Source organism: Dendrobates tinctorius, unplaced genomic scaffold, assembly GCF_039654945.1.
Source record: "Dendrobates tinctorius isolate UK_male_01 unplaced genomic scaffold, ASM3965494v1 ptg000043l, whole genome shotgun sequence".
Lineage (NCBI taxonomy): Eukaryota > Metazoa > Chordata > Amphibia > Anura > Dendrobatidae > Dendrobates > Dendrobates tinctorius.
Genome location: NW_027361711.1, coordinates 28,969,759 through 28,988,445, shown reverse-complemented (window position 1 = coordinate 28,988,445; position 18,687 = coordinate 28,969,759). Strand labels below are relative to the sequence as shown.

General features: G+C 44.0%; 1 protein-coding gene across 1 annotated transcript in view; it reads left to right on the top strand.

The window, feature by feature from the left end:
- The window catches only part of STK32A (serine/threonine kinase 32A), a 449,372-nt gene that overhangs the window by 47,374 nt on the left and 383,311 nt on the right, over positions 1–18,687 (top strand). The window lies entirely within an intron of this gene.

The following is an 18,687-nucleotide window of genomic DNA, read 5'->3' as shown; positions in this document are numbered from 1 at the left end:
ATGGCAAAAGAACCTTAAATACAGTGGAACATGGTAATGACTGCCCTTCACCCAACCTCTGAAATTGAAAGACACAATTTGCTGTCATTCATGTGTGTAAAGTTCTATAAATGATCCAGGAAAGATACTTAGCATGTTACCTGACCTTGTTGTGTCTTTGCCTTCCGTAGCTCAGATATCAGAAAAGGAAAAAAGCCTTGGGCATTGCCTCAGGCTTAGCCATTTCTACTTCCTCTTTGGATTTCAATGCAAATGTGCAGCAAAATCCTTATATGTTATATGTCACATACAGGGTTTTCTTTTTAGACATCCAGGAGGAAGACTGGTGTGGTATAGACCTGCCTTTGTCCACTGCTGACCTCCCAATCTCCTTGAGGAAGCGAGGTCGGTTGTGAACCCAAGCAGTATTATGGAGGAGCAGCAAGTGATCAGGAGAGGATTTTTTTTTTTTGCTTTTTACTGGGCATAGTTGTAAGCAAAAGAAAATCTCTTCCACATTTCTTCCATCTCTTCCATATTTGTCAGCAAAAAAAGGAAATATTACCTCAAGGAGAATCACAAGGAAATGGACAGTGCGTGACTTAAATATGAGTGTCTGAGCAAAGGGTCTGAATACTTATGACCATGTGATATTTCAGTTTTTCTTTTTTTAATAATTTTTTTTTTCTGTCAAGATGGGGTGCAGAGTGTACATTAATGAGAATAAAAGAATGAACTTTTTTGAATTTACCAAAGAGCTGCAATGAAACAATGAGTGAAAAATTTAGAGGGGTCAGAATACGTTCTGTACCCACTGTACGTATGATGACATTTGCTTTGTGTAGCTTTCCACCATCAACATGTTTTTGTCATCTACTTTAGGAAAGATCTAAGGACACGAGAGCATACAAAGGTGTAATTACACACACAATAGAGGTTTAATTGTACACTTTAAAAGTCACGGCATAAATGATATTCCTGTGTGACATAAAAATTAGATTTGATCTTTATCTCACGGCCGGATTTACATCTGCAAAGCCTGTAGGCATAAAATGCTGTCTGGAAACATTCAGATCAGTCAGTTAAAATATCACAGGCAGACAATGCTTCATGGAAAGTGCAGTGAGGCTAAGGCTGCATTTGCATCCTTTATGTGATGTGCAGCATGTTTGGAGTACATTTTTATAATTCTGTATTAAAAATTATTCAAAGCGTGTCAACGGCAAACGCTAGTCACTAGTCACAGACTAGCTGTGAGACGGAGTGGTCAAGAGGTTCAAGACAAAAGCCAGGAAGGTACGACAAAGACAGAGGTATAAGATAAACGGATAGTCAGGGGAAAAGTCTGTAGATTGGTAACTAAAGTCAAAATATGTCAAAGGCAAAATGGGTTATACAAACAAGGAGTTGAAAGACAAATCTAAGGTCCGGCAGCAAAAGATCATAATATCAAAATACAGTGCACAGAGTAACCACACCACTGAACTGAAGCTACAACTGGCTATTATCTAATATTGCCAGACAGTTAAATAGCCTGGCAATTATCTAGAAAGGAAATCACCTAGAGGTAATCCAAACACAACATTGACAGCCCAACACACCCCTGCTATCCATATGGTGGCAGAGCTGTCACTCACAGCATCCTTAGGACACATTGAATGGTGAAGTAATGACATTACAGTAAAGAATTGTCATCTGTTATGCTGATTAAGCCTGCTTTCCGCTAGGTGTAGATAAAGCTCAGTTGTCATCATGTAAATTATGCCCCCTTGCAAGAAGAAGCCTTCGTGTTTATAAACTGAATAACCAAAAGTTTGATAGCCTGTCTTGTTATGGCAGTCCACACATTTCCATGGTTGTACTTCTCTACATCCAATTTAGTTCCATTATGTCCTCTTTATACACTGGAGACAAAAATTTTATATAGTATTTTAAGTGTGACCGCACTTGTGACTTGTTTAGAGGGAGAACTATGTTCTTCTCATAAACACCCATGCCTCTTTTAATGAATTCCATGATTTTTATTTGCATTTGGCAGCATGTACCTGCGACTTGTCACTAAAGCTGAATTTGCTGTCCCCCAATATACCAAGGACCTGATTCATGTTAACTGGCATGCGCCGCCTCCAGAAATGTATTCAAGTGTGGAACTTATTAAATCATAGAAGCAGATTAGATTAGTTGGACAGGACAGATCCTCCTTCATAAATCAATGTTAATTCTGGGTTATGATGTTATCCTATGCGTAGTACTCCAGGATAACTTGAGGTTAAATGTAAAACTGGGCTCTAGTTTCCAAGATAAAGTTTTTATACATTTTGTTGCATATTTTGCACTACATTTGCAATGCGCCAGTCATCTTGAGCAGATCATGTTAATAAGTAATCATTAAATATTAGACATAATGGTCTGATTATCATGGTAGTTAATTCCTGCAGTACTCAAGGGTGGAAGCCAATTGGACCTCGTGATTTGTTCATTGTAGTGTTTTGTTTTTTAAAACTGAGTTTTATTAATTTTCTCAAATATAGTATAAAAAAAAGTATATATAAAAAAACAGCATAGAATATTCAAAGTGCTAGCTAACATTACATCTTAGTTTGACTTAGTAGTCTATTAGTAACAGGAAAATGAAATAAACTCAACACTGAAGAATCCATTTCTTGTAGCAAACATTGTACCTGAATAATGACAAGGCATGACATTGACACATGAGGTGGAGAGAGAAGGAGGTAAATCTATTTCAGCAGGTCTACTTTACATTGCCCTGACCGTTAGCAATTTCTTTGTAAAAAATGTGTCTCATAGAGACAGCTTCAAAATGATCAACTGGGTTATTCAATAGATGACAGATGTTCCGTACTTCACATGTCCTGGATGCGTGCAACTCATTTGAACAGAGGTTAAGTTGACTTCCATTTACACGCTATGAACCATCTAGCTGCTGTGGTCATGTGGAGCAAACGTTGAGGAATTTTGCAGTAAACTGTATTGGTGGGATATTGAGTGAGTAAAACTTAGCATTAAGTGGTATGTGAAGCCCCACTACATTGTAAATAACAGCTTTAACAGATTTCCAGAAACCATGAACCCGTCCATCTGCAGAATAGGTGAGGTAAATCCCCTCAGAGTTGCCACATTTTGAACAGTAACTTGGAATATTAAAGTTAAATTAATGCAGTAAGAGATCAGTTTTATACTCATATTAATTTTTCCTTTAATGAAACGTGAAGGGTTTAGCTGCTCTCCTCTAGACTCCCTGCTAGATATCATGTAACAAGATTTCCTCCAGAAATCTCTCCCATTTACTCATATATAAGTGATTTGGGTGATCTTCTACATATGCGTTAAATAATAATCGATAGATATCAGATAAAAGCCCTTTAGTGGAGATGCCCACTCTACATACAGTGGGAAAAATAAGTATTTGATACACTGACAATTTTGCAAGTTTTCCCACGTACAAAGAATGGAGAGTTCTGAAATTTTTATCGTAGGTACATGTCAGCTGTAAGAGACAGAATCTTATGATTTTTACATGCTGTAATTAATTTGCATTTTATTGCATGAAATGAGTAAAAACAGTAAAAACAGAACTTAATATTGACCAAGTTTGCACACACTGCAGCAGATCTTTCTTGTTTTTAGTCTGTCACTGGGCAACATTGAGTTTTAGCTTCCTCAAAAGACTTTTTTTATTGGGTTATTGGCTAGGCCACTCCAGAACCTTGAAATGCTTATTACCGTGCCACTCTTTAGTTGCCCTGGCTGTGTTTTTCAGGTTATTGGGATGATTGAAGACCCAGCCATGACTCATCTTCAATGCTCTTACTGAGGGAATGAAGTTGTTGGCCAAAATCTCACAATACGTTAATCCATATCCCTTCAATATGGTGCATTTATCCAGTCCAATTTGCAGAAAAGCACCCCCGAAGTAGGACGTTTACATCACCATGCTTTATGGATGGGACGGTGTTCTTGGGGTTGCACTATTCCTTCTTCGGCCGGGGTCACACTGGCGAGGAATACGGACGAGTGAGAGGCGTTAAAAGCACGCATTAGACACGGACCAATGATTCTCTATGGGTTTGCTCCCAACAGCCGTATATTTCTCATCCGTATTCTACGGTCTGTGCCAATCGCAGCATGCTGCGATTGTCAGCGTACTACGGCCGTAGTACGCCAATCAAAGTCTATGGGTGCACAAAAAATACGGATTACACACGGACCACACATGTGACTTGCGAGAAATACGCACCAGGTGTCTTTTAGCAAAGCCGGCAATTCAGTGCGCTATACAGTAAACTCACACTGACAGGTTTAATAAAGAAACGAAAGAATAGATATATACACATAGAATATTATATGTCCTTTTTGCAAGCCTGCGAGAAAATCTCGCCATACGGATGCCATACGGATTACATATGGATGCTTACATGCGCAAAATACGCGACCACACCTTGATTACGGATGACATACGGAGCACTGTTTAGGGGCCATTCATCTGTATTACGCATGTAAAATACTGACCGTATTTTGCGTTGGTTATTGTGACTCCGGCCTTCCTCTAAACTCAGCGAGTGGAGTTGATACCAAAAAGTTCTATTTTGGTCTCATCTATCCACATGACCTTCTTTCATGCCTCTTCTGGATCATCCAGATGGTCATTGGCAAACTTCAAACGGGCCTAGACATGTGCTGGCGTGAGCAGGGGGACTTTGCGTGTTCTACAGGATTTTAATCCATGATGGCACAGTGTCTTACTAACTGTAATGATTGAGACTGTGGCCTCAGCTCTCTTCAGGTCATTGACCAGGTCCTCTCGTGTAGCTCTCGGCTGATTCCTGATTTTTCTCAGGAACATCCTTACCCCATGAAGCAAGATTTTGAATGGAGCCCCAAACCAAGGAAGATTGACAGTCATCTTGTGTTTCTTCCATTTTCTAATAATTGTGCCAACTGTCATTTGATTTTCCTGTGCAAGGCCATATTTACACATTACATATTTGGTCAGTATTTTACATCCGTATTTGTAAGCCAAAACCAGCAGTGGGTGAAAAATTTAGAAGTGATGCACATGTGCAGGGCATGATAGTTCTATTCAGTGGTGTCTGTCTTTTTAAGTGTGTGGGTCGCCCTCCCAGGGCTGTGGGGTACTCAGTACCTGGCCAGTCTTTCAGAGGGGATTGTCACAGCAGCGGTGACCCGGTCCATGGTCCTGGGCGCCCATATAAAAGGGGTTGAGTTGGGAATAAAGTTTATAAGCGATTTGTGACGCCAACTGTGGTGTTCGGCAAGGGAGGTGTTAAGCCGACGCTGCAAACAGATCCTCTGGGACAGATGGTGTAGTGCAGCAATGATGTTGTAACCCTCCACAGGTAGGGCTGTTGGTCCCAGGGCAGTGTAGGTAAAGGTTTAGGAAGAGGGTGCAGTGTTTGGCACAGAGATATAGCAGTGCTGAGGATGTTGCAGGAAGGAGGCAAGGACACAACAGGGTGCAGTTTCTTTACCTTTGCTTGGCAAACGCAGTCCAGGGTCCAGATTACAGATGGCACAGGAGCAGGCTAGCCTGGAAGCAACTCAGGGATCTCTCTATCAGATGGGTTGTGTAGTCTCCTTCCTAGCGCTGGCTTGAGGTACATCCAGTACTGTGTTACACTGAAGTTCCTCCTTCTTATCTTCTCTTAGAACTACCTTGTATGGCAGACAGCTGTAGCCCTCTATCTCTCTTGGCTCACCCGTCGCTGTTGTGCCTCCAAGTCTTAGGTGGGAATAGAGCATTTACAGCTTCCTACTCCTCTGGTTTCTGTTGCAGGACCTTTAGTATCCATACAACCATGGAGACCAGGCTCCAGATCATGCGCTATCACTGGGAGGGAGCTCTCTGTCCTCAGCTCAACCTCCAGCTTCTCTCCACACATCTACACTCATTGCCCTCCTCACACTAACTCCTGATTTCCCTTCCTGGCCCTCAGAGAGCACTCCTCCCCCAATTCTGGTTCAGAGCTCCCTCTGCTGGCCTGGAGTGGGAACGTGTTGCATGTAAATGATTAACTGTTAGAGAGACCCTTCCTTGCTTCCAAGCATGACATCACCCTCTCTGGAGGAGCGCAATGCCATTGTGGCGACCATACTCCTGGGGGTGCCACATTCCCCCCTAGAGCAAGTCAGCACTCCTGGGCTGATGAAAAACATATAAATATATAAACAAATAAACAATATAAAAGTACAAGATTTGAAAAAGGAAAAATTACAAAAAACCAAAAGCTCCAAAAACAGTCCTGTGATGATAAGTCCAGCATCAAGGTTCATGGTCCATTCCTGGGCAAATGGTGAACTATTTACAAGGGTAGTGACCACACACAGTCCTGTGGCCAGAATGTCCATAAAACAAACGGGAAAACTCAAAAAGGGAATTTCTTACAGAATATCTGTAGGCACAAAACTTGGACAGTTACATATATACATGTACAGGTTAACATTTACATGAACTTATTTATATGCAGAATCTGATGGGTGGTATACCTTGTGTAGTACGAGTAGATCTGCGTAATACTGGTGTGATTGGGGACCTCACTGGTTGTCTGATACTAACCACTGGTGTTGAACTGGCTACAATACTGATGTTTCTACGTAGCACAGGGATACTAGATTTCCTAGGACCACTTCTGTTCACTGTAGGTAAACTGGGTAGTAGCTGTCTGCAAACTCTTAGACTCACCATGGGTATGACAGATTCACCACTGCCAGGGCGAGGGTTCTCTGGCTCCACTGCTGGAATGGCATCTGCTATCTGAACTTCCTGATTTTCAGAGTTCTCTTGAGTCACGTCTTCTTGTACTACCAGTTGGGGAAATGTTAACACTGGCACCACTATAGCATCATTTACTTTAGTCCAATTTGCAGGGAATTATCCAAGTATAGTGCTGACTTTTGCTTCTTCTTCTATGGGTTGGATGTTATTTTGTTCTTCCATTCTTTCTTTAAACTGGTCAGGGCACAGTTTCAGATGATCCCTGGATATTGCTGCTGAGATTTCTCCTCCATCTTTACTAATAAAGCACATCTTGGTATTGTCAAAGTTTGAGGGTAGAATGGTGTAGGGTTCAGCTTCCCATTGGTCATCCAATTTATGCAGTCTTCTTTTCCTCTTGAGGACTTGTTCTCCTGGTGACAAGGGAACGGCAGGTGTATGCTGATTGTAGTGCCTTTCTTGTTTTTGTCTTGCCTGAGCTAGACTCTTTTCTGCACACTCTTGTACTCTACGGTACTGTTGTTGTCTTTCTGTATCCCAGTCAGCATCTGGTGATGTCACCTCAGGTGTAAGGACTCCCATGTCCAAATCAATAGGCAGTTTGCCAGGCCTCGCATTTATTAGGTAGGCTAGAGTACAATTGGTAGAATTCACAGGGATGTGATTGTAAAGGTCTACAAGATCTGGCAACTTTTCTGGCCACAGATTCCTTTCCTCCAAAGGCAAGGTCTTCAGCAGATCAATCACCACCTGATTCATCTTTTCACACATGCCATTGTTCTCTGGATGGTACGGTGTTGTCCGGATCTTCTTACAACCATACAAGTTACAGAATTCCTGGAACAATTCTGCCTCAAAAGCTGGACCTTGATCTGTAAGCACTCACTCAGGATATCCATGTGGTCTACAGAAGTGCTGTTGGAATGCTCTGGCTGCTGTCCTGGCTGTTTGATCTTTGACAGGCAAAACTACCAGGAATCTTGAGTAGTGGTCCACGATGGTAAGAGCATAGATGTAGCCTGAACGGCTTGGGACCAGCTTCACATGGTCCAGGGCGACTAACTCGAGTGGCTGTTTGGTTACTATTGGCTGCAGAGGAGCTCTCTGGCTGTTTCGATCCTTTCTACGCAGGTTACATTGTCCACACTCCCGGCACCACTTTTCAATGGCTTTCCTCATACCAGCCCAGTAGAATATCTCCCGGAGCAAGGCTTCCAACTTCTTCCATCCGAAGTGTCCATCTCCATTGTGGTATGCTTCAAGACCATTAATGCCTCTCTCTTTGGGACTACCACCTGCCAGACCAGCTCATGAGTGCGGGCATTGATACTCCTCCGACACAGCTTTCCTTCATAAATGAACAGCCGATCTCTTTCCTTCCACAACTGTTGGGTTTCTTCAGTAACATTCGACTCTGGGTGTGAGTCAGCTTGTGACAGTAGCTCCTTCACCAGGCGGACTGCGGGGTCATTATCCTGAGTTTCTGCCCAGTCATGATGGGGCAATGGATTTAGGGTGACCTCTTTTCAAGCCAGACCGTCTGTTTCTCACTCCTTGAGCAGGTTGGGCCGCAATTGGCCGGTGGAAAGGAGGTAACTCTATTTCTTCAAGAGCCTCAGGGTCTTCTCCTGCATCTGGCAGATTAGGCATTCTGGACAGTGCATCAGCATTGGCATTCTTGTGCCCTGCTTGGTACTTGATTCATAGTTAGACAGCCGAGCCATCCATCGCTGCTCCAGTGCACCTAGTTTTGCAGTTTCCAAGTGAGTCAACGGATTGTTGTCCGTGAAGATGGCAAACTTGGGTGAAGCTAGGTAATGCTTGAATCTTTCAGTCACAGCCCAGACTATGGCAAGGAACTCCAGCTTGAAGGAACTGTAGTTGTCGGAGTTCCTTTCAGTGGGACGAAGCTTCCTGCTGGCGTAGGAGATCACTCTTTCTTTGCCATTCTGTACCTGTTACAGTACTGCTCCTAGTCCCACGTTGCTGGCATCAGTATACAACACAAACGGTTTGTCATAATCTGGGTAGGCCCCAGAACTTCATCTCCTGTGAGAGCCATCTTCAGTCGGGTGAAGGACCTCTCCAGTTCCTCATTCCATTCAAATGTGGAACTCTTCTGTTTGGCTTTCTTGGACTGTCCCACCAGAAGATTTTGCATAGGGGTGGCTCTCTCAGTGAAGCCTTTGATGAATCTTCGGTAGTAGCCTACCAGTCCGAGGAATTGGCATACTTCATGGAGGTTACTGGGCTTCGGCCAGTTCCGGATGACTATGACTTTGTCCAGATCTGGTGCCACACCTTCTGCACTCACCACATGACCGAGGTACTGTACCTTGGACTTCAGGAGGTGGCATTTGGAAGGCTTCACCTTCAGGCCAAAGTTGGACAAGGCTTCAAACACCTCAGCCAGGTGTTCCAGATGTTCTTCATAAGTCTTGGAGAAACAATGACATCATCGAGGTACAGCAGGACTGTCTCAAAGTTCATGTGTCTCAGGCAGCACTCCATCAGCCGTTGAAATGTTCCTGGGGTGGTGCAGAGCCCGAATGGCATATAGTTGAACTCACAGAGACCTATTGGGGTGGTAAATGCTGTTTTCTGCTTGTCTGCCTCAGCCACGGGAACTTGCCAATACCCACTAGTGAGATCTAAGGTGGAAAAGTAGTTAGCAGTTTTAAGTGCAGCTAATGACTCCTAAATGCTAGGTAATGGGTAGGCATCTTTATGTGTAATTCTGTTAATTTTCATGTAATCAACACACATTCTCATGGTACCATCCTTTTTCTTTACAAAAACTATTGGCGCTGCCCAGGGGCTACAACTCTCTCTGATAACCCCAGCTTCCTTCATCTCTCTCAACATACCTTTAGCACATTGGTATTGTGTTGGGGGTATAGGCGGGTACCTTTCTTTTATGGGTGGATGATCTCCAGTGGGGAAATGATGTTGAACCCCTTTTGCCTTCCCAAAATCTAGGGGGTGTTTACTGAATACCCGCTCATACTCCTGGGTCACCCTGTAAACCCCATTTTTCTGGTACGAAGGTGTAGAGTCAGTCCCCACCTGCAGTTGCTGGCACCACTCCTCCAGCTGCTTTACAGAGCCATTGTCCTCCACCTGGTCAGATGAGAACAAGGGCTATGCTGCTTGCATTGCATTATTACTGACAGTGAGCAGCTTAGCAACTGTGGCATACCGAGGTATTGTGGCCTCCTCCTCCCCACATTTCAAAAGGCGTACAGGTACTCTCCCTTTTCGTACATCAACTACCCCTCTGGCTGTCAATACAGTGGGCCTGCTATCAGAGTATTCTGGCTCTACCAATGCCTGGTAATCTTTTCCTCTGAGGCCTATAGCTGCCCGACACCAAATCAACATTTCACATCTGGGGGGTATTGCAATGGGGAAAGCATCACTCACTCTGACGGTGCCAATTTCTCCACCAGAGTTCTAACTGCTGTCTTTGCATCAGGGCCTTGATCTCCTTCTGCAGGACTCGTTGTTCACTGGAACCAGCAGTCTCATCCACCTGTTGCAACAAGACAATAACCTCGGAAAGACAATTTTCAATTACATTTGTACCAAGAGTCATCATGGGATTACATTCTCGTTGATCAATATCCACAACTATCAGACCTTGAGATTTTAGCTCCACCCGACCCACTTTAACAGTAATCTCTTTACATCCGATCTGCGGCAAAGACTGACCATTACTGGCAACTACTGTCAGTTCATCAGTTGGGCCACGGGTAAGTTCAGAGTCAACCCAATACCGCTTGTAAAGGATATATGGCATAGTGGTCACCTGCGAGCCAGTGTACAGCAAAGCGTTCATGGGGATGCCGTCAATCACCACTGGAAGGACTGTTCTCCCTCCAACATACTTGTTCCTTGGGCCTTGTGGTCCTACTCCTGGGGGTTGGCCCTCTGCCCCAGGGGTTACTCGTTTAAAGGACAGAATCTTGCAAGATGACCTGCCTTGTGGCAGCGACGACAGATGGGATGTCCGTCCTGGTCATAGCGGTCGTTGTTCCTTCCTCGGAGTGACGGGGTTCTCCTCTTCCAGAGCCACAGGACATCCTCTGGACTGGAAGCAAGCTGGATCTTCTCCTTGGAGGACACCTGCAGGAACTGCACGGTTTTAGTAAGTGCAGCCATACCTTTGATCAACTCCTGGACCTGAAGACGCAGTTCTTCAGTTGGATCTTTATGCAGAGTCTGTGCATCAGCCTCCACAGGGATGGAAGGGAAAGATGTTGCTTCCTGGTGGTAGGTGATCGCTGGGTGCCTACGGGGCGCTGGACGGTTGACAGTTGGTTCCTGCAGTACCTGAATAGCCCTGTCCTTGAAATCAGCAAAGTCAAAGTCAGGGTTTTGTAGGGCTATGATGCGCAGCTGTGCTCTGTGGGTGCTGGATAGGAGTCCCTCAATGCTCCTTCAACAGTTTGTCTTCCTCTTTCACACTGTCAGGGTCAATCTGCTTGACGGCTCGCAGCGCCTCCTGCAGGTTAAGAGCATAGTCCCTTACATTGTCCTGCGCTTTCTGTTTACATCTAAAGAACCTCATCTTGATTTCAGCTGCAGAGCGGGTGTCAAAGGTGCTTCTTAGCTTGGCCAAAATCTTTTTAACAGTCTCTTTGTCAGTGTCCTGCCAGGCTTTTACTTCCCTTTGTGCTGCACCTGTTAGCTGGCCAATAAGGATGTTCACTTTCTGGCTTTCAGATATAGGATACACCTCAAACAAACTGCACAGTCTCTCTTTAAATTCACTCAGGGTATGTGACTCCCTCGAGTACTGCGGTAGCCAGGCCGCTCCCGGTATGTAGGGCATGGACAGCGGCATTATGGGGACCGCTGCGGTGGGCGCTGCTTCTTGCGGCGCTGAGGGGTTTGCGGGAGCACCCGCCGCTGCTTTGGCGTTGTCCTCAGACATTTTCTCTCCCCCCTAGTTAACGTGAGCCAGGCCGCGGGGTTGTGCTGGCTTACCGGATGTCGCTACTCGGCTGGAACAGGGGATGCCGGAACTGCAGGCCTCAGCTCCTCACTTCTCGCGCGCTGTCCTCTTCCCGCGCGGTACTTCACTTCTTCGTGCTCTGCGGCAGGCTCCGCCCACGATGGCCCGCCTATTTGGGTTCCCGCTCGTGCCAAGCAGCGGGATAATGGCGGCAATGGTGCCAATTTCGCACACAGTCTATAGCACACAACAGTCTCTGGCACACAGGACCCGGGGATACCGGGCTCCGTATCCTGTTTGTGTCGCCAAAAATGGGTCACCCTCCCAGGGCTGTGGGGTACTCGGTACCTGGCCGGTCTCTCAGAGGGGATTGTCACAGCAGCCATGACCCAGTCCGTGGCCCTGGGCACCCATATAAAAGGTGTTGAGTTGGGAATAAAGTTTATAAGTGATTCGTGACGCCACCTGTGGTGTTCGGCAAGGGAGGTGTTAAGCCGACGCTGCAAACAGATCTTCTGGGACAGATGGTGTAGTGCAGCAATGATGTTGTAGCCGTCCACAGGTAGGGCTGTTGGTCCCAGGGCAGTGTAGGTAAAGGTTTAGGAAGAGGGTGCAGTGTTTGGCACAGAGATATAGCAGTGCTGAGGATGTTGCAGGAAAGAGGCAAGGACACAACAGGGTGCAGTTTCTTTACCTTTACTTGGCAAATGCAGTCAAGGGTCCAGATTACAGATGACACAGGAGCAGGCTAGCCTAGAAGCAACTCAGGGATCTCTCTATCAGATGGGTTGTGTAGTCTCCTTCCTAGCGCTGGCTTGAGGTACATCCAGTACTGTGTTACACTGAAGTTCCTCCTTCTTATCTTCTCTTAGAACTACCTCGTATGGCAGACAGCTGTAGCCCTCTATCTCTCTTGGCTCACCCGTCGCTGTTGTGCCTCCGAGTCTTAGGTGGGAATAGAGCATTTACAGCTTCCTACTCCTCTGGTTTCTGTTACTGGACCTTTAGTATCCATATAACCATGGAGACCAGGCTCCAGATCATGCGCTATCACTGGGAGGGAGCTCTCTGTCCTCAGCTCAACCTCCAGCTTCTCTCCACACGTCTACACTCGTTGCCTTCCTCACACTAACACCTGATTTGCCTTCCTGGCCCTCAGAGAGCACTCCTCCCCCAATTCTGGTTCATAGCTTCCTCTGCTGGCCTGGAGTGGGAACGTGTTGCATGTAAATGATTAACTGTTAGAGAGACCATTCCTTGCTTCCAAGCATGACATCACCCTCCCTGGAGGAAGGCAATGCCATTGTGGCGACCATACTCCTGGGGGCGCCACATGTGCATAAAAACACGGTTGGCCAGTTTTGTGCCCCTCTGAAAAGAACAACACTGCTGAAAAGAGGTCAGACGAAGTACAGAGTATCTGCTACCTCAACATATTAATTAAATCCCTTAGGGGTTTCATCTGAATCATGTCACTCAGAGATTTATATTTGGAAGTTGGAATCCGATGTAAGTGCTTAGCCTAGAGCACAAGATTAACATGATCCAAAATGTTCTGTAAAATGTTCCCAACAAAAGCTTCAACTCAATCTCCAAAAAATTCAAGTCCAAACTCAGGTCCGCTATCTGTTAACGGAAATATAAGGAGCTTCCACATTACTAGTAGCACAAAGGCTCTGGAAAAGTGCTTTGACTCCTCACCTTCCAAAAGAAATCCAGTGAATTCTGCACCTTCACATCCAAAGGTCCTGCTTCCCTTATGAACTCCACAGTGTGCCTAAAACACATTTAGCATCCACATGTTTGGCATTTCTGTAGTGATAAGAGCTCTCCTAATTTATGGGGCCCATTTCTTCAGAAGCACGAGCTAGGCACAATGTATGGGCACTACAATGTATGGGCACTACAATGGCAGACTTGCAATTTTCACTCAGCAACAACCAGTACTGCTTGTTTCTGGCAAACACACATGGAGTCAAAACCGTAACTACATCTACAGATAAAATCTCAGAGAAGTTTAATTTCCAAAATGGGGTCAATTGGGGGATTATTCTCTTCTGGCACATAGGGGCTCTGTATATGGTGTCTGCAACTATTCTACAATAGTTCGTTCTCCAAGGATCAAATAGCACTCCTCCCCTCCCAAGTTTAGCCATAGTACTGCACTGCAGAAATAGTGTGACAATTTTTTTTGACAGTTTTACTTATTTCCCTATATAAGAATATAATATTTAGGGCTAAAACAAAATTTTTGCTGTAAAAATGTAATATTTTTTTCTTCATTGCCCAATGGTGTACAATTCTATGGCACACCTGTCGTGTCAATTTGATCACTGCACCCTTAGATGAATTAATTCAGAGGTGTGGTTTGTAAAATGTGGTCATGGGAGTGTTCTGCTGTTCTGGCACCTCAGGGCCTCTTCCAATGGGTCATGGCGCCTGCAAATCAGAAAAGTCAAATCTGCTTTACACTGTGGTGTTCTTTCCCTTCTAAGTTTTTTACTGTGCCTGAAAGGTAGTTCCCGATTACATATAGGGTATTGGTGTACTCTGGAGAAATAGCACAACAAACTGTGAGGCCCATTTTTTCCCATTAGACCATCTAAAAATTAAAAACTTGGGGCCAAAACAACATTTTAGGTGTAAAAATGTAATTGTTCTTTCTTCACCTCTCAATGGTATAACATTTTGTGAGGCACATCTGGTGTTTATATGCTCACTGTACCCCTAGAACAATTCATTTGGATATGTAGTTTGTAAAATGTTGTAAAATGGGGTCACTTATAGAGTGTTCTGGCACCTCAGGGTCTCTGCAAATGTGACAAGACAAACTCAAACTATTTCACCAAAATGTGAACTCCTATATGGCACTCCTTCCCTTCTGAGCTTTCCACTTTTCCTCAAAAGTATTGGCGTACTCAAAAGAAATTTCACTACAAATTATTTGGTTCATTTTCTCTTAATATCCCTTTTGAAAATTAAACTTGGGGCTAAAGCAACTTTCAGTGGAAAAAAATAGTATTTTTCCTTTTACTCAGGCCAATGTTATACAATTCTGTGAATCACCTGAGAGTTAAAAATGCTCACTACACCCCTAGATGAATTCCTCAAGAGGTTTAGTTTACAAAATAGTCACTTGTGGGGATTTCTGTTGAATTCAAATGGCACCTCTTCCCTTCTGAGCCTTGCCGTGTTCCAAAACAGTAGTTTTCCACCAAGTATAGTATATCAGTGTACTCAGGAGAAATCGCACAACTTATTTTTGGGTCTATTTTCCTCTGTTAGGCTGGTTTCACACTTGCGTTTTTTTTCGCGGTATTTTAGCGCTAAATAGCGCATGCGTTTTTTTTTCCTATACTTTGCATGGGATGTGCTTATGTGCGCATACACATGCGTTTGTACGCGTTTTTCCGCGCATACGTTTTTTTGCGGTATGCGCTCGGGCGCACAAAATGCAACCTGTTGCATTTTTTGGGCGTCCGACTTGCCTCAAAAAAACGCATGCGCGCGCAATGCGTTTTTTTACAGCAAGACACCCATTATAAGTCTATGGTGAGCATATGTGCGCATTGGCATGCTTATGTATGCGTTTTTTTGCACATGCGTTTTTTTTTTACCATTAGTTTAGACAATGGAATTTAGGGGTTTGGGTTAGAGTTAGGGTTAGTTAAGGGGGTTTAGGGTTAGGGTTAGGGTCAGGGTTAGGGTTAGGGTCAGGGTCAGGGTTAGGGTTAGGATCAGGGTATGGTTTGGTTAAGGGTTAGGGTTAGGGTCAGGGTCAGGGTTAGGGTCAGGGTTAGGGTCAGGGTTAGGGTCAGGGTCAGGGTTAGGGTTAGGGTCAGGGTTAGGGTTAGGGTTAGGATCAGGGAATGGTTTGGTTAAGGGTTAGGGTCAGGGTCAGGGTTAGGGTTAGGGTCAGGGTTAGGGTCAGGGTTAGGGTTAGGGTTAGGATCAGGGTATGGTTTGGTTAAGGGTTAGGGTTAGGGTCAGGGTTAGGGTTAGGGTTAGGGTCAGGGTTAGGGTTAGGGTCAGGGTCAGGGTTAGGGTTAGGATCAGGGTATGGTTTGGTTTAGGGTTAGGGTTAGGGTTAGTAAAGTCATGGTTTGGGTTAGTGTGAGGGGCCACCTAATGTTGGAAAAAAACGCAAACGCGGTAAAAACGCACTTAAAACACATACAAATCCATAAAAACGCTGCGTTTTTTTCATGCATGCTCATAAAAATGCTTGAAAAAAACGCAGCATCTGTATGCGTTTGTATGCGTTTTTTCAATGCGTTTTTTTGCGGGAAAAACGCGCTGCAAAAAAAAGCAAGTGTGAAACTAGCCTTACCCCTGTAAAAAGGAAAAAATTGGGGATAAAGCAACATTTGTGGGAATAATATGTTTTTTCAATTTCACGGCTCAACGTTATAATATTCTGTGAAGCACCTATGGGTTCAAGATGCTCACCATACCACTACATAAGTTCCTTGAAGGGTGTAGTTTCCAAAATGGGGATTCTTGTGAGGGTTTTCCACTGTTTAGGCGCATCAGGGGCTCTGCAAACGCATCATGGCATGCTCTATCTATTTCAACCAATTTTGCGCTCCAAAAGTTGAAGGGTACTCCTTCACTGCCATGTACCCAAACAGTAGTTTTTGTTTTTTTTTTACCACATATGGGGTATCAGCTTACTCAGGAGAAAGTGCATAACAAATTGTAAGGTCTAGTTTTTCCTGTTACCCTTTTGAAAATGCAAAATTTGGGGCTAAATATTTTGGTGGGAAAAAGTAACATTTTCATTTTTTTCCTTCCACATTCTTTTAATTCTGGTGAAAAAAAATCTTGAATGTGGGGTTGTAGTTTTTGCAACGTAGAGATTGCTAGATTACTAATTTTTGTTTTTGAATGAAGATAATGTTATGAAAAGAAAAAAATATATTGCTAGCATTTTAGAAAAATGTGATTTAATCAAAATGTCATTTTCTGATGATAGCATCCCTTTAAGATAAAACACACTTTGGAACAAAACACACTCACAAGTCTGCCTGCTCCAGATGCTTTTAAAAATGGTTTCTTGTCCTTGGCACTGCAATACAATCTGCAACTCACTACTCTGTTTTTCCTGTTTATAAATGCTGTATGAGTTCTGTGTCAAGGATGCTGCTGCCTTCACTCGCTCTATTAGCGCAGCTTCTTTCTTTACTCTCAAAAATTAACATCTCTAAAATTCACTAGTATTGTCCACTCCTCCTTCCTCTACCATTGATCACCATCCGGAGCAGGAGAAAGGACCATTCAGCAAGTCTCATAATAGGGAACTACATCAGCTGTAAATAACTACACTGATGAGGAGGGGAGCATGCAAGTTCTGGCACAGCCGAGGCCAGTCACACCTGTTGTAGCATGCAGCAATATCAATCCTATTCTTGGAGCATGCTGAGAATTACAGCTCCACAAAATATGAGGCATCTAATCACTGTTTAAATCTGCTCAGCTGTATGTATGTATTGCTGTAAGCAATATATTATATTATTATTATGTGGTACTCGCTGGTACGCAGGATGCAGTGTCAAGCCGGAGGCACAGCAAGGGTTAAACTCAACTTTTATATAGAGATAAAGGATAAAGTTGACAACGGTTTTCCACGCAGGGAAGTCAAACACAAATACACAAATAACACAGAACTCACGCTGCTCGGCACCGTCCACTTCCCTTGTCAGGTGAGCCCCCGTCACTGCTGTCCCAAAAGTGCTGACTCACTCTCGCTCCTGGACTCCACTTAGACTCCTCCCTCCTGTCTCTCGTCTCTCTCCCCGCCGAGTGTCCCCTGCTGGTCTGCACTGCTCGTTTTATAGTCGCTCCGCCCCCTTTCTTTGACCTGCCCCCACGTTTCATGGCCAACGGTCGGTCCTGGCCTGTAATTGTTCCCCATGGGAATGTACCCCTCGGGAACTCGGGTGACAGCCCTCCTAGTTCTGGCCCGGACACAGACACACGGCGGGCCCTTTTTCCAGGGCCCTCTCCCCTACACTCATATCACAGCATTCTGTACAGGCCTTTATAATAAAGCAAGGTGCTAGAATATGTAGGTCAACACATGATGAGAATCTTCATGTTCTCTACCTCTACTGCTTATTTAGTTTTGCAGAGATATTTAATGATTGGTAGTGCCTTAAAGAGAACATGTTACCAGTTTGGTCATTTTAAACTGGCCACATCACGTAATTGTGGCGGCAAACCTGAGTGAAACATAATCTTTATTTTTAATTTTTCCCCCCTGTTGTGGAGATTATAGCATGTAAATTTTAGGTTATATTTTATGTTATAGCTGATCTGGTTATCTCAGCTCATCTGTATCTTTACACAGTAATTGCAAAGTTTTGTTTCATTACAAAATCTTCCAAATCATATTTCATTGTTCTATCAGCTCCACACTGACTGCCTGGAGATGAAATCTGGAAAGGTTTGTAATGATATATCTCTGATATAACTCAGTTCTACTACGCAGTTGCTGCCTGCTTGTCATTGGTCAACCTCATTCAGGGGAAGAAGTATACGCCCCCAGATATAAATATCTGTTAACTCTTATCTGAACTATAACAAATTATAACCTTTATTAATTAAAACATACATTTTATTCAGCTCTGCAGCCCCAATTCCATGATGTGGCCTGTTTAATGTGCTTTAACTGGTGGAAGGTTCTTTTTAAATTATATATCCATAATCCCAACATCAGATGTGGGTGTCTCTTCCAGAAGTTATTAGGTTGTTGGGGATTTTTCCAAAGAGACCAAAGAGTGTAGAATCTTCTAAAATAAAGTAAGCCCATTAGTCATTTGGCTTCTATAGTCTCTGTGCTTCACAATAAATAGGAAAAGACAGAATGATTTAAATGTGAATCCATAATTGATCGTGTTCTGACGGCCAAGTTTATAACTCTTAGATTTTTTTCTCCTGAAGTCTTCTAAGTTGGTTTTTGACCACATCAACATTAATTTCAACTGACTGATTATAA